The 25382-nt window shown below is 45.5% G+C and overlaps 1 long non-coding RNA gene across 1 annotated transcript in view; it reads left to right on the top strand.

Moving 5' to 3' along the window:
• The window catches only part of LOC138301278 (uncharacterized), a 64967-nt gene extending 46849 nt beyond the window's left edge, over window positions 1-18118 (top strand). The window contains exon 4 of the long non-coding RNA XR_011205073.1: window positions 17121-18118. This is a non-coding gene — a long non-coding RNA (uncharacterized lncRNA). The remainder of the gene's footprint in view (window positions 1-17120) is intronic.
• The last annotated feature ends 7264 nt before the right edge of the window (window positions 18119-25382 follow it).

Raw genomic sequence — 25382 nt, 5'->3', positions numbered from 1 at the left:
GTCTGTGAGGCCAGCCCAAGTCCAGCCCTCACAGCCAGAATCCTACCTTTGTGTCTGTGGAAGAGATGAGCGGTCCCACTTTGGTGCAGAATCTAAAGGGATGCCCACCCTCACGAGCGCCTGGAGGCTACAGATGCTTTGGTCTGTGGAATGAGTGTGGGGGTGGCAAAGGGGAAATGAGGAAGGGCAGGTTGTTGTAGGATGGTTATTACGGACTTCTGATTCAAAGTACTTCCCTGACCCCACCAATGTTTGACCTTCAGTAAGATTCTACTTCTTGAATACTTACTTTGTATTTGTATAACGGTGCCCAAATACTAGGGTATCCAGCAATGGAAATTCAAAGGGACTACTATTCTGCACGCATCACTGCCATTTGCAGATACCGGAATGATTAAATGTGAAGCCCTTACTGCTGCAGATGCATGAACCACTGATCTATTCTTACCCTTTGCCCCCTGTAGATAATAATATACTCTTTTTCTGATAGCAGGAAAGTGAACTTTTCCACACACTTGATGTCGCTTAAAGGGTGAGCCGCCCGCCCACATGTTTGAGTGTGTACTTCACACCTGCAAACCATGAACGTGCACCTGTATCATCATACCCATAAATCCATCCCTGATCCATCCTGTCTGCTCATTCCCTTGTCCCCTTTTTTGCACCAGTGTATGTGCTTGTGGGGGTCCGCATGTGTGCCTGAGTTCTAATTGTCTGTGTTACCTCAAGTATGTTGTTTAGTGGAGATGAGTACCTGGCTCTCCCTGGCTTTGCCTGACTTCTTTCTAACATTCTACTGCTCCTACACAGGTGTTAGGTTTTGATTCATAACACTTTTGGTACCTCTGCCTTAATTTATATCTCCTACCCCCTCCTGTACACTCTTCCTGTCTCCACCAGATTATGTTTAGCCTTCCATCGCTCTTCGACAATCAGATTTCTAAAGGTGGTGACCAACTGCTGTCTTACTTTGGGGAAGTTTATGCCATTATTAAGCATCTTCTTTGCCATTCTCTTTTATTCCTTTCCTTCCACTCTCCCATCACTTCTCGCCCTTTTTATACAGCCTTTCAATATCATAAAACAGTGCTTAATTTGCAAATAAAAATGTGCCGGTGCTCAGAGCTTTCTTCTGAAACATGCGGTTTCTGCAATTAAATGTGCGAGCACGGAATACCTAGGCAGAGTAACCCTGAAGACATCTCGGGCCTCTTTAATCTATTTACAGACACTCCCTGCCCCTCCATTTCACTCTCGCAGCTTTCTACTTTCTAACTTTGTGACGTTTTTTCGCTTTTCTCTTCCTCTATCTTTCCCATATGTGTCTTTTGCTACAAGAGCTCGCAGCAAATGCTTGAGGCAGAAGAATAAGCCCCGGCCCGCGAAAATCTATTTACAGACACTCCATGCCCCTCCAGCTCACTCTCGCAGCTTTCTGACTTTGTGATGTTTTTTCGCTTTTCTCTTCCTCCGTCTTTCCCATATGTGTCTTTTGCTACAAGAGCTTGCAGCAAATGGTTGAGCCAGAAGAATAAGACCCGGCCCGCAAAAATAAGTGCCGGTGCTCAGCATCGGAAACAACAAGCACAAATTAAGCACTGGCATAAAACGTACATACAAGTAGCAAACGTTTACCGGGCTCTGTATATCAAGGTGACAGGATGGCAGGTGGTTCATATATACAGCCTATCTGCCTGGGTGCATATATGTCAGTTGGACTGTGCACATGTGTTGCTGAGGTGCGTTGGTGTATGTACAAGGGGAAATGCAGCAATTTGCTCTGTTTACATAGATCCATGTATGCGTCTTTGTTGTAACTACATGCATGGGTGACTTTATTTATGCGGATGTACTATTTTAACACGTCAGACTCATGGTCTTTGCCAATGCTTGATTAGGTATCACCAAATACCGCAGATTTTCAGTTTCAAATTGGAAGAGCTGTGAATACTTGGGGTACTATTAACCAGTTTAACAGAGTTCAAATTTCTACCCTCTGAAGGTTGTTAGGCTAAGATGGGACCAATGCCCTGAAGATTGCAGGTCTCTTGAAGTGGCTCAAGAATTAGTCCTATTTAACGAAAGGCAAGAAATGGCATAAGGTTGGCTGCATTAGGAGACTGATTTTCTGAAAAAAAGAGCATGCATGATTAACGTTTTCACAGCCAGGGTGTTTGCGCATCTTTCTGTGCAGTGTTTTGGTTCAATATCGATGTAAGAGTATTTAAACACCTGCTCTTATTTGGTCTCTTTTCTATTGTCACACTCAGGGCTATGTACAAGGGCAAACCCATCATTGATAACTCATTTCAGTCTGCAGATATCATGCAAATATGGAGACAGTTTAATTTGTTTAACAACTTTTTTCAAGATTGTATTTTTCAAAAGGGTAAACATACATCTCATAACAGCATCCATGGAAATGGTGGCCTGATTGTGTGAAATACGGCAATAGAAAGTATTTGTAGGTTTTCGTGGGAGCAGAGACTGCACAAATGCCTACTCAGTCTTCCTGCCTTTTGGTTGCAAGGATCACTTCAGCACTAAATGGAAACATACCACAAAAATATATTTCTAATATTTGCTCATCCTAGACTTTCTATCCCTGCCAATTTTTTAGGGTTTTTCAAACATGGTAATTTTCTCAGGTTTCTCTTGCGCAGGCTCATATACCTGCCACAATTGCATACCCGTCTTTGCTCTGGGGCTCCTGAGCTTAGGGGTACCAGACTTACCTATTATCTATGGGTTCAAAAAGACCACAGGCGACCAAGTGGCTGTAGTGTTTTTGGGAAACTTGGAAAGCAAGCGGAACACCAGTTCACAATAACTGTGTTTTCCACCGGTACCCCATGGGCTGTATAAACACACACCACAGATGTATATTTTAAAAATTGTGTTCTCCTTAATGATTCCATCACTGAGTCCTAGACCTTCCTCACCCATGAAAAAATAGCTGGCAGACTTAGCTGAACAAGACATATGTTCTTTTTTTGTGCATTTTTCCCCTAAAATGATAATTCCTTCCAGTCTCCTTTGCAGAGGAATATTTTCCTGCCAAGGCTTGGTCACCCCTCTTTGTTCCAATGGGTCCCCTGTGCGAAGGGGTTACCAGACATGTATGGTTGTTAGCGGGTTCAGGGTGCCCACAGCCACAGGCAACAAATTGAGTGCGGTGCATTTTGCAGATTTTTAAAGCAAATGGAAGAGAAATTTTAATTTAGGCTAAATAGTTTTTGGTCACAGGTATCACCCAGGGGCTCTATGGAAACTCATCACAAACATATATTTTCAACATTTACACATCGTAAGGTTCCTTTCGCTGGGTGCCAGGCTGCTCTGATTAGCTGGCTGGGACAATGTGCTGCACTAGACATTGTTTTAGATTTCCATCATTCTTTCCCTAAAACATGCTAGTGTCTTTTAGTTGTCCTCACACAGGAATGCGTGACCCAAATCTGTGTTCCCCTAGGTTTTCTGAGTGTGTTCTCTCTGGCTTTGAGCATGGATCCATACACAAGACACCAGAAAATGTTTTGCCAGAGGGAGAAGGGAGGGGAAATTTAATTGAGGATGTCTGCAGTATTTGGGCTTGAGGTCATCCGGAGCGCAGGGAATCCTACAAACTCCAGAGATTTCTGAAAATTAGAGACACATGGTAATCAAATGTTATATGAATCGCAACATTTTTTATTACTCAGAATCCCATGCAAATGTCAAAGTATGTGAAAACAAAATCACAATTTCTTTACATTTATGTAAGGATAACTCCAGAACTTTAGACAAACAGGAAAATGCCTACAGTCCAACATTCCTATGCATGGGTGCATGACATAGCACAGGAAGAGGCCAACATTCTAAGCATTTCAAAGCTGGGGATGTGTGTGTCTGTGCCACAGCAAGAAGCCAGATGGTTATTAGTTGTTTTCTTAGTTTTAGAAAAAAATCAAACAGCATCTGGCTTCTGGTTGGGACAGAGACGTGTGTTTCGTGGAGCCAGGAACTGTTTGGATTTTTTGATAGGCTAAAACAGTGCATTCCTCTTTTCTGGAGCACAGACACACACCACACAGTTCCTTCATTTCATGATGCTTCTCTTGGGTAGAGAAGCTTTATGAAATGACGCAGTTCACTGAAATTGAATCAGAAGTGGAGATTGTAGGGGGAGGGAATTGGAACATTCTTAGTGTATTACCTTTGAATTCTCACCTGTTGGTTCCATATTTTCCCAGCAGCTGCTGGTCCCACTTTCCCTCCTACCTCCCACCCTCTCACCAACAGAAAAAAGTGGACTGACCTGTAAGCATGGTTAGGAGGAGCTCGGGCAGTAATACCTGCCTTTAGCCCCACTCATAGCTGCTCCCTCCATCTCATTTGATAACTGGAGATTGGAGAGGCTATGAATAACTCCCAGGAATCTTCGATACATGTGTGCAACATCACTAGCTATATCACACGGATACTTATAGGGCTGCCCAGACGGAGTCTTGGACCACCTCGTTCTCGAGTTTGCTATTCTTCAAAGGATTCAGGCACTTGCAAACTCCTGTTCTAGAACTCAGGGCAACAAAGGAGAATGCCCTACTTTGGGGTGGGGGGGGGGGGTGGAGTACAAGAAGCACCAGCACAAGGACATTGGAAAAATGCCATATATATATATTATATGTACTTCATCAGGGTGTCTTATTGGCAGTGAAGCAGTTAAAACGTCCTAGTACAAATTATCTCCCATTTCATGTCATCAATGATGACTTTGAACCTATATAGTACAACACAGATTAATTCTAAAACTGCACTCCTCCGTTTGCTAAAAGGAGCTTTGGGCAAACCTGATGTATGCCTGCCTTGGTGAATACCACGAATCATGGTATCCACTTCATGTTCAATCAAACTTCTTTCATCACTGTGGTGTAGGTATGCATATCAATAGGGAAGCAGGAGCAGTTAGACAGAGGCACAGGGGTGTAAGAGGCCCACTGAATATCAATTACATCTTTACTTTAATACCCCTCCTGGCATCTGGTTATGGTCAACATAGACACACCTCCCTATCCTACTTTAATTCCTCACCTGTAGTGTGACAGTGGCAAACATGTTATTCCCCATTTCCATGAGCGGATATGGCCTTCCTCCAAAATGAAGTATACATGTTCAAAATTTATGATTGAAATTACCAGTAAGTGTAGTCTTTAGAGTACTTGTGGTATGCTATCTTAAACTGCATAGTGAGTTCATGAAGTATTAATGCTGCAGGTAGAGTAGTCTAGGTGGCTGATAGACATAAGACTATGCTTCCCAGATGATTCCAGATCATCTGTGACACAGTCCTAGTAGGATTACTAAAACAGCCTGATATTCAGCTTTTTGCAGAATTCACAATGTGAGGAGAAGGCTCTTATATGTAGAGGCAGGTCATTCCATGCTTTAGGAACGATGTAGGAGAAGGATTGACTGTCAGATCTGGTTTTCCATATGTGCGGGATTTGTGTAAGTATGGGTTAGGATGAGTGGAGGTGTCCGGAAGGCTTGTGAAAGCAGATGCAGTTGTTCAAGTATGATGGGCCAGTATTATGTAGTGCCTTGAAAAGGTGGGTGAGGAGTTTGAAATGTGCTCCCTTCTGAGCCAGTGGAGCTATTTCAGGTGTGATGTGATGTGAGTATGGCATGAGAGGTTGAGAGTGATTCTTGCCACCAGCTTCTGAATGGTCCGCGGCCTTCTGGTGAGTTTGTGTTGATCCTAGCACAGAGGGTTTTCCCATAGTCCAGTTTGCTTGTGACCAGGGCCTGCGTGATGGTTTTACAGGTGGTGATTGGGAGCCATTTGAAAATCTTCCTCAGCATCTTCAGGGTATGTAAGCATGAGGTGGTGATAGCATTGACTTGGGCAGTCATGTTGAGTTTGCTGGAACAAATTGGCCAAAGCACACAGAATATAGTGTCCAATAGTGTTGCAAGGATAAAAATCCCTGATGGTGTGTTGGAGGTTAGAGAAAGTATGAGGTTGAAGAAAAGTCCTGAATCTCATTAGTAGATGATGCCTTTATTCGTGGGTGTTGTAGAACATAATAACATCATAGATAAACAGCCAACACGTGTTTCGTCACACAAGTGACTTCATCAAGGCTGGGCCGTCAGGCCAGAATGGTCAATGTTAATTGGATATGTGGGCTAGAATAGGTGATATAGATCTTATTGGATTAGTGAAATTGAGAGTAGTATGGCTGCCCGAGCAGCAGCAGGGTGGTTAGGTGTTGAGCACGTAGGTTAATGCAGGTATAGCAGGCCCTGATAAGCCGTGAGACAAAACCGTGTCTGCTGGTTTATTTCACTCCTGCTTCTTCTCCCATGGCTTCTCTGACTGCCCTGTCAGCTGTCATTCGCCGTCTGTTGTCTTTCGGTCGGTACCGGGTTGCCCGCTCTGCCCTCTGACCTAGGTTCTACAACACCCACGAATAAAGGCATCATCTACTAATGAGATTCAGGACTTTTCTTCAACCTCATACTTTCTCTAACCTCCAACACACCATCAGGGATTTTTATCCTTGCAACACTATTGGACACTATGGCCCTCATTCTGACCTTGGCGGTCGGCGGAGAGGCGGCGGTCGGACCGCGAACAGACCGGCGGTCAGAAAAATGGCATTCTGACCGCGGCGGTCACCGCCGCGATCGACCGCCACTTCCCCACTCCGACCGCCACGGCGGTCATGACCGCCGGGCTGGAGTTTGCGCACTCCGGCGGTCGTCCCAAGACCGCCAACGGTATCATGACCCTGCCTACCGCCGCGGTTTCTGGCGGGCGGGAACCGCCATGCGAACCATGGCGGTAAGCACTATTGGGGCCAGGGAATTCCTTCCCTGGCACTGATAGGGGTCTCCCCCACCCCCCACTACCCACCCGAGTCCTCCCCCCACACCCTCCACCCCCCTGCCACCCCCCAGAGGTGGTACGAACCCCCTCCCCACCCCCACCCCGACATGCACATACATGCACCCCGACATGCACACACCCCCAACATGCACATATACACACCCCCTACACACACATACACAACGGGGACACATACCCGCACACATACATGCAGACATGCGCACCTGCCGAACAGCACACATTACCCATAGACACAGCAGCACCCCCCGCCCGCATACACGCACTCACACACCCCCTCTACACACTCACACGCACACCCCCATGCACGCCCACATCACACAACACCCCCCCTCCCCTCACGGACGGTCAACTTACCTTGTGCGTTGGTCCTCCGGGGGCGACGGGAGCCATGGGGAGGTGACCGCCAACAGAACACCGCCAACAGAAGACCGCCACACAGATATGTGGGTCGTAATTCTGTGGGCGGTGTTCTGCTGGCGTGGCGGTGGAGGTTGACTAGTCTCCACTTTTCCGCCGACCGCCAGTGTGGCTGCTAGCGGTTTCCCGGCGGAACGCTCCCAGCGGTCGGAATGCGCACAGCGGCATACCGCCGCGGTCGACGGTCTTCACCGCGGCGGTAACTCGGCGGTCTCGCGAAAAGACCGCCAAGGTCAGAATGAGGGCCTATATTCTGTGTGCTTTGGCCAATTTGTTCCAGTTTTGTCCGTGGGTACTTTGTTACCCGTTTTGGTGCCTTTTTGGTAGTAGGGCACTCGGCCAGGTTGCACCAGACATTGCTCTTTCTTATATATTTGTTAAAAACTATTGTTTTACTGCCTAGAAGTGCGGCATTCTTTACCCTTACTACCCTTGTGTTTCTTTTTTCCAGGTTATATTCATGTTGAGTTTGCTGTCGATGATGAACTGGAGGTCCTTGACGTGGGTGGTGGGGATGGGTTTCGGTCCTAGCTCTGTTGGCCCTCAGATGGAGTCCCACATGGTGTGCTCTTCCAAAAGATCACAGTTTTGGTCTTGTTGGTATTCAGCATTAGACAACTGGTCTTCAGCCAGTGGGCGATTTCAGTCATGCAGGCATTAAACTTGATCTGTGGGTACTGGGTGTTTTGTTTGTGTGGGAGAGAATGAGTTGTAATCCTGGTTAAAACATCTATGAGTTGTAATCCTAGTTCACATCAACCGAAAACAATGACTTGAACAAGGAAAGGCTGAAACTGATACAGGGCACTCTTGACGTCATTCAGTCATGTAATAACCTTACATGGAGGACTAAATAGAGGTTCTCTAGAGCTCACTTGCCTGAAAGGGAACTATTATACACACCACTGCAGCTTAGTGCTAAAGGAATCCTTATCTCTAGATTGTCTGGGCAGCAGCTTCCTTTCTTCAAAAGCATTGGAGGCCGCCGCAAATGTCAAGAAGGATGGGGGTAGGAATGACGGGGAAACATTTAAAAAATGAAAGAAGAAAACACTTACCTTGCGCTACCCGTCTCCATCTCCTGCTGCCTCGCTCCTCTTGTGGTGTCCCAGCAGTCACTGGGACACTAGCACAGACTAAACAGCAATGCTGGCACTGCTTACATGCTAAACATAGCATGTATGCAGCATCACGGTTGGTCTGAGCAGCAGTGACTGCTGTTTTGCTGTGTATACAGCCAGGTTGGAGAAACCTAAGTGCACATGTGTGTTATGCCGGTCTGAGACAGGAGGCCAAACACAATTGCGCACTTAGTGCATTCTCCCACCTCCCACCTCCCCGTGGCCCAGCCCCGCCCCTTCCTGCACCTGCTGGCTGAGCCAGCAGATGAAAAATGAAAAATAAAACAATAGCAAGCTATAGTTTTATTTTTTATTTGCTGGCTCATACAGGGGGGCAACTCCCCTCTGGCACTGCAGAGGAGACGCCCCTGTTCAAAAGATATTGCCACACAGGCTGTTGAACTCTTTTGAAGAAAAGAAAAAGAAACAAAGTTTGGAAATAAAGAGAGACTGTCTCTGATTAATCAGACATGATAGCCCCTTAAATGGGGTTACTGGGATCTAGGGTGTTAACTTATCTGCTGACACATCGCTTAGTAATAAGAGCCAGGAAGAGGGGGATCAAGTTCTCCAAGGGCACTGTATATCGCAAGCACAGTGAAGCATTTAAATGAGAGGAAGTGCATACATGCTATAATTTTAGAACAGGAAAGTTGGAGATTTAAAAACAATTGGGGGGATGTATTTTTCCCATTACTTTGACTGAAACAGAGGCAATATCAGGCAGGAGACATTTAAAATAAGGTAATTTTTGGCTTATAAACTGGGAGTCTCCCACATGAATCCAGTCTGTTGGTATGTATGGAAGTACATCCTGTGGGGTGGTCACTTGGCATCTGTTTTGGAAAGGTCTTGATGTGTTAGGAAAAAATAAAATAAACATATCGACCTTTAAAGGATGAAACAATGAGTCAGCTTTTTATGCGTGACCTGCAGGTCGCTGATAGGTTTCCTTAATAGAAGCATAAAAGCCACTGGACTCAATTGATTCTTGTATACTCTGGGCATTTCAGGTGGCCAAAATACATGTCAGGGGCTGGAAAAATCTTCACATAAACCATCGACTTGTGAAAGACAACTTCAAAAATGGGGTATGTTTTGGTAATATGTATATATATATATATATATAGAGAGAGAGAGAGAGAGAGAGAGATACATTTTGATGACTCATTGCCTTAACAACTGTTTTGCTGCAGCAAGGAAATAACATCGGACATCAGTGCTGTCAATTTGCATAAAACCCTCAGTTCCCCTCACAAAACTTGTCAGATATCCCGAGTGAGGGTGTGTGTATGTGTGTGTGTGTGTGTGTGTGTGTGTGTGTGAGAGAGATAGAGAGAGAGAGAGGGAGAGAGAGAGAGAGAGAGAGAGATTTTGTATGTAGGCTTCTATGTGGGGTTGTTTTTGTGTGTGTGTGCCTTTTCATCCCAGCATCTGTTGACCACCCCCTACTTCGGATGCATAGAAAAAGCTCAGATTTAAGATGTACATATTGTGCATAATTTGGGCACCCCGATATGTGGGAACCACCATGATACCTGGTGGCCCCTCAAGACATTTAGGGCCTGAACAGGAGTTCGGCAGACGGTTTTCACTGTCTGCCAAACTTCCGACGGGGAGGTTTCCGCCATAGTGGCTACTTCCCCGCCGGACTTATTAAGAGTTCCCGCTAGGTTAGCGGGCAGAAATCTGAGTTTCCGTTCTCTGGCCTAGCAGGAAACAGCTTACAGCATTGTCTTTGGCTCATGATAGAGCTGGCCGCAATGCTGTAGAGCACAGGATGCACCAGCACCCTCCCAATGATCACTGTCTGCATAGCAGACAGTGAACATTGCAATGGTGCTGGCCAGGGGGGCTCCTGCACTGTCCATGCTAAGTGCAAGGGCAGAGCAGGGGCCCACTGGGGCCCCCTGCCACCGTTCCCCAGCAGCATTTTCATGGCAGTGGTACCGCCATGAAACCGCTGGTGGAGAAGCGGGTCATAATCCCCAGGGCAGTGCTGCAAGCAGCGCTGCCCTGGGGGATTAGGACCCTGCTACCAATTCCAGACTGCTGGGATTTCAGATCCTGGTGGAGCTGGCGGACCCCTGGTGGCCCGAACGTCAGGGTTGAAATATGGCGCTCAGACCGCCGCATTGGCAGCGGTCTGACTACCATCTGCGAACCTGGTAGTGTTGTGACCGCCAGGTTCATAATGGTATCCCCCTCTGACCTAATCTGGGCACACTTGGTGCTCACTCCTTACATCTTCTTACCACACCCGTATATTTATTTCCAACCTTTTGGTATCTGTTTCCCACCTCTAACACCTGCTGGCTACCGCTAACATCTGGCTGGACTGGCATCCCTGCCATTCAATCATCACTCAAAGTTGGTTATTTCTAAAGGGTCATAGGATGGGAATTGTATTTTTAAGTGCACACACCTGGAAATTGATGAGCAGCCTATCAGTTGGTTGTCATCCATGGCTTCCTGCAGGCATCACGGACATCTTTTGGCTAGCTCTTGTGTCTGCCACACTCTTTCCTCCTCAGTTGGTCAAATCTGGAATCAATGGCAGGACCAGATGTTCCTGATGTGGACAGAAGCCAATGATGCTCCCCCCATGCAATTGATGGTCCCTGGCAACTTATGACCACTGATTGATTATGGTAAACATCATTGGCTTCTGGTGGCATCAATAACATATGGGTACCCTTGACATACTGCAACTGCCCCTAGCAGTTGGTGGACACTGATCAAATAAGGCATCTACTCTGATCCCTGATGGCGGCCCCTGGTACCAAAGGGGCATTCCTGCAAAATTAAAGGCAGACATATCTGAGTATCCCTGATATGAGAAGCAGTAGTATGGCCCTCATTACGACCCTGGCGGATGGGAGAGAAGTGGCAGTAATACCGCCAACATGCCGGCGGAAAAAAATGGAATTATGACTATGGCGGTTACCGCCATAGTCATCCACCACTTCTCCACTCCGACCGCTGGGCTGGAGACTTCGGTCTCCAGCCCGGCGCCTGTCACCAGACCGCTGATGGTATCAGGACCCTGCATACTGCCATGGATTTTGGGTGGTTTGGAACCGCCACAAACTCCATGGCGGTAGGCACTATCAGTGCCAAGGAATTCCTTCCCTGGCACTGATAGGGGTCTCATTCCAATTCCCTCCCCCACCCCCGAGTCCTCCTCCCATATCCCCCACCACTCTGCCACCCCCGAAAGGTGGCAGGACCCCCCTCCCCACCCCCACCCCCAACATGCACATACACACAACCCCACACGCACACATACACTACAACAAGACATACCCACACACATACAGACATGCACACAGACCGACCCGCACACATTTCCCATACACACAACACACCCCCGCATGCATATACGCACTCACACACCTCCTCTACATACGCACTCACACAACAGACAACACACCCCCACCCCCTCCCCTAACGGACGATCAACTTACCTTGTCAGTTGATCCTCCGGGAGGGGACGGGACCCGGCATTGCTACCGCCTGGAGAAATTAGCTATTTATGCTGCTCCCTCAGGGAGGGAGCAATATCTGTTCTGTTTCCATACCTGCAGGAGTGTGGGTAAGGAAACAGAACAGAAGTCTGCCCCAAGACTGAGAAAGCATATTTAAAGCACCCTCCAGCTGGGAGCAGGCTTCCATGTTTACTCCCGTTTGGTGGGAGATTTAAAAATGCTCCTTCTGGACAAAAGCAAACACATGTTTACCTGTCTGCGCTGGTGTCAGCAAGGAAACTGTGTCCCGGGCTGGGATCCTGGAGACACACTCACAGAGCTGGCCCCAGGGTGTGGGGTCCATGGATTTCTTTAGGCTGCATGAGGGGGTTGTTTGCACTGCCTCTCTTTCGTTTGCTATTGATTTCAGCCCAGGGGAATGGGGTCTTGGTCCCTAGTCGGGCTTGGGGTGGGGGCCAGTGGGCCCCCTCCCGTTAATTGACGTACTTGGCCAAAAATGAACTCAGGGAGGGGACATTACTTATGCCCGTGCCCAATATATATTTGCAACTAAACTGCGGTTGCCATTTATTTCTGCCACAATTCAGAGTGAGTCCTGCTGAACTTCAGCAAAAATTGCGGACTCTTCTATATTCACCCAAGAAGGGGTTTGCTTGTGACTTCACCCGGAGAAGAATTGTGATTGCTGCTTGAGAAGGGTTTCACCCCACTTCAACCAATTACCCAATTTCTTACAATAGTGGTTAGTGGTGAGGATTTCGACTTGAGTTTATGCAATGCCATATAGTAAATTTGTGTGACACTACCACCCCACATAAATAATTTAAGATCAATTTGAGTTTTTTAAACTGTCCCTGATTGGCTTCTTTTTGTTTTTTCAAATCTAATCGCATTCCTTATGGACTATCTGAACCATTTCTGCAGTAATGGAGATTGAACTAGCTAACTTGGAAAGTTACACTTTGGCTGAGCTCAGGGAGTTGTGCAAAGAAAGGGAACTGCAAATAGATAAGGGCACCAAAACATTAGAGCTGCAGAAAGCTCTGAGACCTTAAACAGAGGTCCATTAGTTGACAACAGAAACAGAGTAGCAGGATAATGAGGATGGGGTGTATGAGCAGGATCATGATCTGGACATAAGCCCTGAAATGCAGCCTTCAGTGGAGGAGGATAACTCACCTCTTGAGTTATAGCTCTCCATGCATAGCCTAACCCCAGAGGAGCTACTGGACAGGAAGGCAGAGAGGGAGTTTAAGCTAAAGATGGCTAAACTCAGGATGAAGGCTGAGGAGAAGAGCATGGTCAATGAAAGGATCCTTTAAGAATTGGAACTGAAGGTAAAACAGGCAGATTCCAGCAGCAATAGTGGCAGCATACCATTGGTGTTTGTAGAGGACAGAAAAGTTTGTATACCCAAAGACCTGGCACCCAGTTATGTGGCAGGAGATGGTTTATCAATGGTTTCAGCTTCTGAGGTGTCCCTGAGAGTACAAATAATCCCAGAGTAGCACTGGGAGGGGGTCTGTGGAAGCATACGCCTCCAATTCAGAGGAACACTCTTCTGACCCTAGAAGTAGAGGACCAAACTAGGTACACCCCCATAAAAGCCGTCCTGCTAGCTAAATTTGGGCTGACCCCTGAAATGTATCACCAGAGGTTCAGAGGCAGCCAAAAGTTCAGAAATCAATCATGGATGGATTTCTTAGACTATTCTAACGAGGCACTGAATGGGTGGGTGAGGTACAGTAAAGCTGATGATTACAATGGGTTGTACAACTTGATTTTCAGGGAGTACATGCTTAATATTTGTTTTACAGAGCTGCACCAGCACCTATTGGACAGCACGCTGATTGACTCCAGGAAGCTTGCAGAGGAGGCAGACCTCAGGGTCAGCACTAGCATGTCCAAAAGGCATCTGGGAGGCTCCCAAAAGAGTGGTCAGAGGTCCCACCAGAAGAAAGCGGGGGGAAGAAAATCTTAAAAGTGAGGAGTTTTCAAAAGGCCCCCAAACTAATTCCCAAGGAAGCAGGCATAACCAATAGAGTCCGAGCCCAAGAAGAAGGGTTTTTTTGTTAGCAGACAGGGAGGAGTGTCACAAATACGGGCACTCCAAGGGAGACACCAAATGCCTCAGGAGGACACAGCCCCCCACCGGTGGGCGCACACCTGGATTGTCAAGTGTAGTCCTTGGGGAGGAGGTAGTCCTAGTTAGATTTGAGGAGCAGACAGAGATGAGACTAGTATTCCTGGGGGATAAGAAGATGTTGCTAAAAGCCCATATGCCTGCTAATACTTCTTAGTACAGGCAGTGGGTCACCATCAACAGGCAATGGGTAGAGGCTGTGAGAGACACAGGAGCCAGCATGACTACTGTAAGGTGTCAGCTGGTGTCCTCATAGCAGGCCGTCCCTGACACATTCCACCAAGTCATAGTCACAGACTATCTTAAAAGTCATCTACTAGTGGCTCTGGTTTCCTTTGAGTGAGTGTGTGTGTGTGGGGGGGGGGAGGGGGTACCAGGTTCTCTAAAAGTAGCTGTCTGGCCTGCCATGCCTGCAGATTGTCTTTTTTTTAAATGCTATAATGGTCGGCAATATTTTGTTTTCAATATTTTTATTTTTTTTACATATTTATTGAGACCATGGGGGCTGGGGAGTAAAATTCACCACAGCAGAACCCTTCATCCCCTTAGCAGTGCTCCTGTGCCCACCAAGAGGTGTGGCTATGATAGTGGGAAAACCCTCCCTTGTGGTCAGTCCAGACAGGTTCTGGGGTATCTCCCACTCCCACTGGTTTTGGAGCACATTGACTGGATGGATAAAGGACGTGAGAAGGCCTGGTCTCAGGTTCACCTGCTTTGGACAGGAAAGGTGCTTTTGAAGTGTAACTTACCTTTGGGCACAGCCCTCATGCCATCCTGTCCAGGGCAGGCCAACACCTTGATTGGCAGTTTAAAGCTAGCATAGACATGTTACCTGTATGCAGCTACCAGACTACTCATGACAGTAGTCTCGCAAACGCAACCAGCACATGTGCATGTGTATGTGCACACGTGTTCATGTGTAATCAGCCTAGAGCCCCTTACCCTAGATGCACCTCAGTGGCCTTATCTTAAAAGGCAAACACTGATTGTAAACAAGCTCAGTCCAAATATCATGAAATTACTGAGAGTAAGATCAAGTTAGTGAGACTTACCCATAGTAAAGGTCCAGAAACCCAGTGATTAAAAGCCTAAACTCCCACTAGCCTAATGGATGGAAACCCATTAGCAATAATTACATACAGTGGTATACACAAATGCCATGTAAAAAGGACATTTCGAAGGTGAGGATGTTTATTTAGATTGCAGATTGTAGCATAATATACAGTGTTGGGGTGTCCTACTTAAATGAGTCTTATCGCACACTGTTATTGTATGCCTAGCTCTAAGGTTATATGCCATTGTGCCCATCTCAGGAACGTGAGTAATGTAGCTTAACTACTAAGGCCCCTCCCAGTGGCTTATTAAATGTATTTGGCCATGAAGTCTTGGGGAGCAAGGCCATGCCCCCCTCCCCTTTTTATTGGGACTGGCCCTGGGAGATGGGATCCCCGTGGCCAATTAAGGGTTGAGGAGTGGGCTTTACAACCCTCCCCTTAAAATATGTGTTTTGGCCCAAGGAAATGGGGTTCCCCAGGTTCGAAGACAAACCCTACACCACGCACGCCAAACGCCGTGGTAAGTGTAGGGTTGGTAGCCTCCTGGGAGTATAACTACAGGGCCTGGCGGCAGGTCAAGCCATCTTGAATCCCCCACTGCGTACAGGGTTTGACTGCCTGTGGGTAGTTAGAAGCAGGGCCCGGATGGAAGACAGGCCCTGAGCTTACCCCACACCATGCAGAACCAAATGTCATGTGCGGCCTGGGGATGGCTGCCTCAGAGTGGCTGTCTATAGGGAGTTGAAAATAGGGCCTGGCTTCAATCCAAGACCTGTTACCACTGCCATGCTTTGTGCGACAAAAGGCCATGCATAACATGAGGTTGGCTGCCTGCAGGCGGGGTCAGATGCCTCTGAATGGCTTGGCCACAGGGCCTGGCTGCAGACCAGGGCCTGTAGCCAACCCTCTGCTGTACACAGCAGAAGGTTGTGCGCAGCATGGGGCTGTCTGCCCATGAGGGTTTCACTGCATGGCCTGGCCCAAGGCTAAGACCTGAGGCCAACCCCTGCCCAACCCCCAACCACGCATGGCTGAAGGCCATGCACAGCATGTAATATTACTTTACATTAAAACAAAACTTAGAAATTCACTGAAAAAAAAATAAAGTTAAAGTAGCCTTATAGATAGGTGTGATAAAAATATTATTTTTTGTTTTAAGAAAAAGCACAATGGTGTGAGGTGTGAGGGGAGCAGCATGGCACCCAGCTGGCTCCCCGCATGGTGCAGAATCCAGCATTGCTCCCGCCTAGAAAGAGCAGCATTTATGCTGCTCCCTCTGGGCCAGATCAAAATGTTGTTCTTTTCCCCTGCTCGCATCAGTGCAGGCAGGGGAACAGAACAAAAGTTGGTCTCATCCGGCAGGAGCATTTTTTAAGCTCCCGTCGGATGGGAGCAGACTTTGGGCCTGATTACAACTTTGCCGGAGGGTGTTAATCCGTCCCAAATGTGAAGAATATCCCGCCCACCATATTACGAGTTCCATAGGATATAATGGACTCGTAATACGGCGGGTGGGATATCCATCACATTTGGGACAGATTAACCCCCTCCGCCAAAGTTGTAATCAGGCCCTTTGTGTTTGCTCACTTTTGGCGTGAGATTTTGTGAGCGCTGAAATTAACCTTAATACTTATTTTCATGTATTCTTCAATTTCATTTAATATATAAGATGTATTGATGTTGAAATTAAATGTGCCTTCTTTATTGGCCACCATCGAGTGCGAGGCCTGCACATGCACTTTTAGAAATAATGTACTAATGTTGTATTGAGAATCATGTTTCTTGAAAAGCATTTTTCTGTCAAATTAATGGCTGAACTAATATGAGTATTTCTTGTTTATTGCTGGGCATCAAGTAGACAACGCCACAGCGCAAAGTTCTAACTGCCAATGTTCTAGTTAATGTAACATCTGTGTGATCTCACTTCTGCTGTATAACAGTTTCCATTGATTGAATTGCATATTTGTCCAAAGTTATATTTCTAACTCATGTTTTTCTTCTGAGGATGTGATGCAAATCGCGTACTCTCTGTAACCACTGTCCAGCAGCGTATTTGGGACATGCTGAACAAATGAGTCTATTGAACGTGGACGGAAGGAAGAGCGGGATGATACAATTAGTATAGTTTAGAACTACGTGAAAGGAGAAGAGACCAATCGGTGTCCTGTGAACACTGTAGGGTAACTTTCCTGATGCATTGCGGATATCTATTGTTTTTGTAATTGGATGTTATCTCTTTGACTGATGCATCTGACCAATAGCAAACGTGAGATAGTTTCAACATAACCATTCTACACTTGGAGTGGGGTTTAATTCTTTCTTTGCCAATTTACGGACTTCTTCTCAGACACTCATGATGATCTATCATTTGACACTACGTCCTTTGCCAGAGGGTCTACTGACATTCTGGTACTTTTTTATTTTCCTAGTTTACTTTGCCTATTCAATGCTGAACTAGTGATCTGATGGTTTAGTGATCTTATAGTCCAAATTCTAAACCGTCCCCCTTTCCCTGCTCCTGTCCTGATGCTGATGCTGCTGACCCCCGGATGAAGCTGAAGCTGTTTTGCTGATTCCCTAGGGATAGGTAATATGAATGTAATGTGCATGGTTGTTTTTCTTTTGTTTTTCAGGTACCAACTGCTACTGTTTTGATACTGCTGCTGTTTTGATTGTGCCATAGCTAGATGTTTTCTAAATTTGTGTTACTAAAACTTTTGCATGAAGCCCAACATGCTAATGCTAATCTGAAGTTAGTGAGGTATTTTCCTCTATACCTATGAACTGACATCCTTCTAGTGTTGAACAAATGTATGTTATTTCTCTTACTCAAATATTGCTGCTATTGATTAGTGTTTTCGCGATTGAAATTATTGTTCTTATTGCTTTGTTTAAATTAAGATTCTTTAGAAGGTTTGGTCAACCTGTGATGTTTCTTAACTTGTGTCATTTGGTGTTGAGACTAATTTTTGTAACCTTAGCATTGTTAATATAGGGAAATAAACATTTTAATTGATACAAAAGGTGTGGTTATTCGTGGCCACATGGGTCATGGTGCGTTCTTTACTGACTCTCTAATGGTTTGTATTGTTTCATACTGTTGTGCCTTATAACTAGCCCCTATATAAATTTAAACGAGTCAAAAGGTCCATCGACCTTAGGGATGCGTCTTCTTACTATTATTATAACAAAATAGATAAGCAAAGGGTGCGCTCACAGTTTTGGTAGCAGAGCTTGATATGTCTCTTTAAATTTTATAGTTGCTAGTGTGATTTTTGTTAGAGATTTTCTTGATTCAATGATGCAGAATATGGAGAAGATGTGTCCCTAAACACCTAAGGTGACTTTCCCTGGTCCTTGGAGATTGCCTATGTTTGTGGGGAGTGTCCTCAGCATTCTATTGAGGGGTTGCATTAAGTAGATTATGTGCTTGCACAGCTTTTGCAAATCGCAGGTGAATTGAGGTTTTTTTAGGTTTTAGGGAGTTAGAGTACTCCAAATGATGTTGTAGAAGGAGTTTGCGTACTCCGAAGTGTGAGAGTAGGGAAGTCGTCGAACTTCACATGTGTGTGGCGCTTGGTGCTCAAAAAATGTCCACGTGGTTGTTGGAATACAGGCCCTGCAAGGTCTAAGACTCCAGAGTATATTAAAAGTATATTAAGACACATGTGCCCATATTTATACTTTTTTAGCGCCGCATTTGCGTCATATTTTTATGCAAAATCAGCGCAAACTTACAAAATACAACTGTATATTGTAAGTTTGCGCAGCTTTAGCATAAAAAAATGACATAAATGCGGCACTAAAAAAGTATAAATATGGGTCTTGGTTTTTGTTGTAATTTGTCTGTTTAGTAGGCCAATCGGGCATGGTTGGCAAGTCGAGTTTGTGAGTTGAGTTGAGTGTAAGGTCTTTTCGACTGAGATTTGGCAAGTCCTATGTGCACCAGGACAGAATCCATTGATCAGATGAGAGTAAAATTTGCGAGTCGAATTTTGCTTGCAAATCTGGGTAACTGAGAAAGAAAGAATAGCTGCTAGAGCAAAAGCCATCAGTGAAAAATCTGTAAGGTTCCTGAAGCGATTGTGATACCCCTACCTTTAATAAACAGACAAATTTGTTGTTATTGGTTTTCATAAAGTGCTCACAAATAATTTTGCATTTGTTTGGTGTGAATCTGAGGTTAGGAGGACAAGCCATAAGACTTTGTCAGCCGCTGTGTGTAATTGTGACGTCATTTGAGCAGCGATGGGATAGGTTGTTTAGTGAGAAGGGTCGCGCACAGATTGGTGGACAACCGTGAAGCACAATTGGTTGAAAAGGTAGACAAAGAGGATTGTGGGATTAAAAGTCACTTCCTGATTATTGATTTCTGAAATAAATTTATGAAAATGAAGTTTTTCAAAGTTTTAAAAAGCGCTCTTACTTGAAAACGCTCCTTACAGACGACAACAAAACTACTGTGTTCCAGGGGTGGCCTCGCCGAAACATAGCATGTGAGCCGGCCCTAGAGTATGGGGTCCCCAGGGCCAATAAAGGCTCCAGGAGGGGGGCCACGCAGCCCCCTCTTCAGATTAAAGTGACTGCCCTGGGCGAAGAGGTCCGCAGGGCCTTTTTAAGGCTCGGTGAGTTGTGTTGGATGGCCCTCTCTCCCCATATTAAATATACTAGGACGCAGGGGAATGAGGTCCTCGGGAACGAATACGACTTGGGGAGGGGAGCTGCCAGCCCCTCCCCTAAATGAATAAATTGAATGCCAAGGGATGTAGATTCTGGGCTGAACACGGCTCGGCGATCTGTCTACAAGAGCCGAGAAAAAAGGGGATCAAAATAGAAAAGTTTCCCATGCATTTTCCATCAACTTCTTTAAGAAGCAATACTGCAAAAACTGTTGATGGGAATTGCACCAAATTTGGTACAAATCCAGATGGAGTGCCAATTTAAAAACAAGAGCATTCTGATTGGCCAGGGGACTAAGGGCCTCAATGAGATCTTAGCAAATGAGTTACTCTATCACAACGGTGACGAATATCCCATTCACCAGTATATTAATCCCAATATATACTGTGGATGAGGCCCTTAGCCCTCGTCCTGAAGTAAAGAAAAACAATAATATAAAGGGGCAGGGTAGGGATATGCTGACCCAGAGGGACCCTCCCTGGGGCCAACAGAAGAAAAACTGTGTTTTTTGCAGCAAACCTCTGAGATTTCATGGGATCGTAGTAAAAACAAAAAAATGGCACCCACCATTTTGATGTAAATATATATGGGGAGGGGGCGTCAGTAGGGTGCCCCTCCTCAGCCCATTTAGAGTCCCAGGGAACCCATCTCCTCGGACCTGGTATATTTAGGGTGAGGGGGCACATGACTGCCCTCCCCGAGCTGTTTTCAGCCCCAGGGACCCAATCCCCTGAGGCCCAATCTATTTGTTAAGGAGAGGACCCCCCCTGCAAAGCATTTTTAATCCCGGGCCCAGTTTAATTAATTATGGTAGCAGAATAGATGAGAACCAACAGCCTGAAGCTCAACTCAGACAAGACGGATGCACTGGTCTTCAGCAACAAGACCTCCCAATGGGATTCCACCTGGTAGCCGTTGCATCTAGGACCAACACCCACAGACTGCACAAGAAATCTAGGGATCATCCTAGACACCAAGTTCAACGTGACGGCTCAAGTCAACTCAATGTGCACCTCCTGCTTCCACATCCTGTGCATAGTGAGAAAGATCTTCAAATGGTGACCTCGGGAAACCAGCAGGCTAGACTACGGCAACACACTACACTGGAATCTCCAAACAACTCCTACACGGACTCCTGTGGCCAATCGCCCTCCACTCATGGCCCAAGGCCATGGGCAGTGGCTTTACGTATGGTAACAAAATATTACTTTACATTTAGAAATTGACTACAAAAACAAAGCTTAATGTGACATTATTGACATGATTTTTTTATTATAGTTTACTTTACATTTAAAAAATTGAAATTCACTGAAAAAACAAATGTTTTAGTGACGTTATAGATATGTGAAATTTTCAGTGCCTAGATTACATTTTGAACGTAGAAAATCACGGAAATTGACCAGTTACTGGTAGGTCTGGTAACTGTAACTCATACCCTAAGGTAACTATAATAAGAGCACTGCAACATTTGCAATTAAATTATTGATTAGATTAGTTATAATTACCTTATAGAGGGAGAAGATATGATTGCAAGGCACATACCCATAGTACGTTTTAATATGTTCTTACTGTTCTTTGTATATAGCCAGACTCTTATTCTAGGAACTGTGTATCTATATAAGCTCTTATTCTATAGTGAAGAGCACATGCATCTGTAGAGGTTACTAGTATGGGGTACAGGGTGCATGTGAAGGAGCATTGTGTAGGTGTATGTCTCTGTAGACAGTTTTACTATGAGGTAATAGTGTCTGAAAAAGCTTTTATTGGATGGGGTTCACAGACATAAAATCTTATTTTTTACCTGGTTGTCATAAATTTTTTTTTATTGTATGTCCCTATAGGGTATTACTGTGGGAATTACATTATTGAAGGAATGCCATGCCTATGTCGTGTCTTATTGAGGAGTCTAATTATCTTTGAAATATATTATAGTTTGCCATCTCTGTCCAACAACATCAGCAAACATATTTTGAGTAATGCCATGTACATTCCACAAAGGTCCTGGATTAATTGTTAAAATAACTTCATTTTCACTTGAACGTTTCTCTTAGATTGAAGCTGGATTATAACAATATATGATAGAGTGTAAAGAGAGCACAAAACCACTGAAGGATGTCCCATACCCAACTGCTGCATGGTTAATTTTTGTATAATTATGCATTATTAATCTTTTAATTTCTGTTGCAATTGCTCTCAAAGAGCATAAATAAAAGAAAAATGATTGCTGACCAATGTCAGACCTATTGGATTTGCCAATGATTGTTGGGGATTAGTTGTGAACACTCACGTTCTCGTTTTATTCTGAAACCATTTGGCTGGAAAGGAATCAGTGGGTTCTCTAGTTTCAGGAACAATGACTACAACTTCTTTGTTCAAGCACACTGACTCCATCGTGATATATGTGAATTTTCCGGATCAAACAAGCCAAATAGGTCTGTCATTCTCTACCAGCCTTTTGGCTTTATCAAAGAGTGTTTTGTCATGATTTGTGCTAGACATTATTGTTGGGGGAGATTCCAGGCCCTCGGTAATCTAAAAGAAAAGATTGGTTTAAAGCATAAATAATTTAGGGTTTCAAAAAGCACACATTCGTATAGTAGCTGCTGGCACTGAATGATGTGCTCCTTGTGAGAGCAGAGAATGCCCTCACTGACTGTGGAGTTCGCCAGTTGCTGAAGTGGGCTGACCAAATGCCCCTGCTGTAATGGGCGGAAGAAACATGTGATTGAAACAAAAAAAAAACAATGAATGAAGGGGCTGACTCAAAGCCTTATGAGTATACCATATATATATATATATAATTTTAGTAAAATCAAAGGGATTTGGCTAACACAAGACCTCAGAAAGGAGAATGCCTGGCCTGCAGCAAAGAATGTACCTTTTATTTTCCAATCAAGCCTTAAACATTCCATGTTCAGAAACGCTTTCACTTTCAGGCGGAGCTTTAAACGGGATGAAAAAGCTGGGGGTAGGGTCTCTCGAAGGGGCGCGGCCGATGTAATTAGGGCGTGGCTTAAAAAACACGTAAACTAAAAATCTGCGCGAATGATATTGTGCGGCTTTTTCCTGTCTTTGCATAAATGCTTCAGTTCTGAAATGATGAGACGGTGAGAGCACTGTAAGGAGTCTCGGTGACGTTACATAAAAGGCATGGAGGGTAGTACTGCTGTTGAGTTAAGCTTTTTTTCCACCCTGAGGATGAGGGCGAAAATGGAGAGCCCGAACGGGACCCGTCTCCGCACCTGCTTTTCGAAACTAACGGTGCTGAGCACCGGCAGGACCTGGTCCACTTAAAGCCCTGCTTTCAGGACTATGGGGGTTATTCTAACTTTGGAGGAGGTGTTAATCCGTCCCAAAAGTGACGGAAAAGTGACGGATTTACCACCAGCCGTATTACGAGTCCATTATATACTATGGAACTCGTAATACGGCTGGTGGTATATCCGTCACTTTACCCTCACTTTTGGGACGGATTAACACTCCTCCAAAGTTAGAATAACCCCCTATATGATCCATACGTTCTATCCCTCTTCATCTTATATGTTCTCTCTATTTCTCGCCTTCACGTCCCTGTCTTCACGCCTGCATAACACCCCCATGTCTCCCACTTATTTCCTCATGTCACCCTCCTTAACTCCCCTACCCTTCCCAGTCACCACCTTCTCTCAGTTCCGTTCTGCTTAAGTCCATGAGTACCACCAAAGCCCCTCGCTGCTGTACACATGTACTCACGCGCACTGAAGCGTGAATGTGATGCCCGCCACCAGCACTGAAGCGTGAATGTGATGCCCGCCAGCCACGGGGGGGTGTAATGGCATTTGCTATAACAGCCTCTTCACGTGTTCTCGTATATTATATTGGATGGATTTATACAGTGCAAAACCCACTTAAATGGTACAGGCGTTATCAGCCTGGGAAGGATGAAGGGTAAAGAGGACCCTGCTGGGATTTGAATCACTAGCTCGCAGATCAAATACAAATGTCAACGCAACAGCGTAACCTAACACCTCGTTTTTTTTTTGTTTTTATCTATCTTATACGCCCTATTTTTTAATTTATTTACTGTTTCTTGTCCACGGGAGTGGGTTTTAGATCAGGACTTAACTTATTGTGTCTGGATCAGATATTGCTTCCCTGTCTTCCTGCTTGCAACTGCCAAGCGGTTCTTCTCAAACCGTGTGATTTCGTTCAATGAAGTCTGGTTTCACGATGACAACTTTAGTCCTTTCTTATCTTGGCAGCTGCCCTGCCACCTATCAACGCTTCATCGATGCATTGTAATGTCCAGGTTTGAATAAAGCAATACAGAAAAGCAAAAAGGTGCAATCACATCGTAAGGGTCAAAAGCCATGTCCTTTCACTTCCGATGAAATTGTACTTCCTGTTGAACGAAGTGGGTGTGCTGGCCGAGGTGGCTATTGCTTGCCACTAATGACGTCTTAAGCAAGTCACTCAGGTAAAATACTTTGTGGAATTGGAAGATGGAAGGTTAGGTTTTCACCTTGCACGAGGCTTTGATGCCTCACTTTCCCAAGTGGGTCACGTTTTTTAAAGCCCAAAATAAAATTACAAATAAATCCATAGAATAAGATTTTTGAAGTGTTGAGATCCATAAAACATGACCTCTTTCCTCCACCTAACAAACAGCCTGATGCGGCCAGACGGCGGCAGTCAGGTCGCGGGCGCTCTGGCGCGAGACGTTGATGCATGGAGGCGCAGCTGTGACCTGAAGCCTGCTGAAAGCCTCCATAATTTCATTTTCCTGCAATGATTTATGAGAAGGGGAAGCTTCTGTGTGCATTATTCCAAGCCCAGTTGCGAGCATGCCAGCCGCCGCCACTAACTCGTTTTAATGTAGGCCGCTGGTCCCTGCAGGCGGCTATGGCGCCGGCAGAGGTGGGCGGAGCTCTGCCCAGTGGCTTAACGAAACTTGAGCCCTCCCATGAAAAGTATATTGAGCCCCCCCTCCCCCCCCCCCCCCCCATTTATTCAGGAGCTCTCAGGCCCGGGTACTGTTGTGGTGGGTGGGGGGCCAGGACGTCCCCGCCCCCTCCGACCATTGCTACTCACTGTCTCTGCTGTTGCAACCAGGTCCGGCATATCGAAACAGTGCAAATCACTTTGAGTTAATCATTTCTTGCCAATACATCCCTACCTGGCTGCGTTGTGTAAGGATGGTCTCACTTTGGAGGAAATCGGAAGTAGTGCAGAGGGATTAGGAATATCTCGGTATTACAGTCTTTTAGTGGCTTTGTTGTGGCCATGATGAACGGCCCCTGCTGTGATTCTGGATGCAAAAGGGTTCTATTTCTATATTGGAGCAGGCTTTCTGCATACTCCCCTAAAAACCTAGGGATAGACATCGAATGTCTCCACTAAACAGTGGGAGCAGGGTCGTAAAATCTCACAGGTTCCCCAGATTAGCCCAGTTTTAAATCAGAGGTCTGGGCAGTGGATGATACCACAGGGTTTGTGAAGCATCAGTGCTTGACTCAATTCAAAGTTTGCCATCAATGTCTTGTGTGATATCCAACAGCTAGATATTTTTCTCTGTCCATCATGAAAACCGACTGTATATCTCACAAT

Source organism: Pleurodeles waltl, chromosome 6 (assembly GCF_031143425.1).
Source record: "Pleurodeles waltl isolate 20211129_DDA chromosome 6, aPleWal1.hap1.20221129, whole genome shotgun sequence".
In the NCBI taxonomy this organism is placed as follows: domain Eukaryota; kingdom Metazoa; phylum Chordata; class Amphibia; order Caudata; family Salamandridae; genus Pleurodeles; species Pleurodeles waltl.
The sequence above is the reverse complement of the archived record's forward strand: the minus strand, read 5'-3'. Positions and strand labels throughout refer to the sequence as shown.